This window comes from Elephas maximus, chromosome 10 (assembly GCF_024166365.1).
Source record: "Elephas maximus indicus isolate mEleMax1 chromosome 10, mEleMax1 primary haplotype, whole genome shotgun sequence".
NCBI classification, from domain to species: domain Eukaryota; kingdom Metazoa; phylum Chordata; class Mammalia; order Proboscidea; family Elephantidae; genus Elephas; species Elephas maximus.
In genome coordinates this window covers 9,474,791-9,475,766 of record NC_064828.1, presented here as the reverse complement: position 1 = coordinate 9,475,766, position 976 = coordinate 9,474,791, and the positions used below count along the sequence as shown (strand labels likewise).

General features: G+C 40.9%; 1 pseudogene; it reads left to right on the top strand.

The window, feature by feature from the left end:
* Positions 1 to 316: 316 nt before the first annotated feature.
* Positions 317 to 633, top strand: LOC126084670 (BLOC-1-related complex subunit 7-like; annotated as a pseudogene).
* Positions 634 to 976: the final 343 nt, after the last annotated feature.

Here is a 976-nt window from a genome sequence, read left to right as displayed (position 1 = left end):
TTTGTCAGAATCAACTTAGAGACAACTGGTTTGGCTTTCTTGGTTTGTCCCTGTCATAGTGAGGAAGTAGAGATCCCATTTGATGGCAAAGCCAGAAAGACGACAAAAGTAATTTCCCTCTACATAGACCCTATCTTTGTACTACTGTACCTGAAAAACATAATTTATTCAATGATGCAGGTCCCTGATGGCACAAATGGTTGAGTGCTTGGCTGCTAACCAAAACCCACTAGAGAGTCCAAAGGAGAAAAGAGCTGGTGATCTGCACCCTTAAAGATTATAGCCTAGCGTGGGGAAGTGTTTGCCAGCTAAGGTGATGGCTACTGGGGCACCGGATCTGCAAGCCCGCTTCAGTCAATCCGGGAAAGGGCTTCTCTCTGAGAACACCTGTGGTACTGACGTGATCACGCTCACCAAGCAGGTGCTGAAGGGCTACCTTCGGAGTTCTGAGTTTGTAGACCAGGCAGCTTACGAAACATGATACTACAGGAAGATGCCATCTTACACACAAAAGATAGTTTAAGGACAATGGCAATAATAACAACACACCTTCAATACCAGCAAGAAGCTATTTGGAAGAATGTTGAGCAGTCATCAGCTCTACGGGACCAGTTCGATTACCTGTTGAAATAGAATAACATGTAACAGTGCAAAATCCTGATGATGAAGAGGAAATGTCTTACTACAACTATCATGCCATGGGTTGATTTTCCACCTTCTTCCCCAAAAGTTAAGTTAGAAAAGATTTGTAATGATGTACAGTTTGTCCTGAACAGAAGTTAGGTGGCTGAATTTTGGAAGCACTTCTTGAATCCGACCAACCCATGCTCTTGTGAAATTTTAAGTTGCTCTGTTTAGTTTGCTATTAAAGTAGAATTAAAAGGTGTCTTAGTTTTTCCTATAGAACTCTTGATATGTTGAAAGTCAAAATGCCTAAATTTGATTCTTAAGTAAACACTAAATAATGTTTTTAATC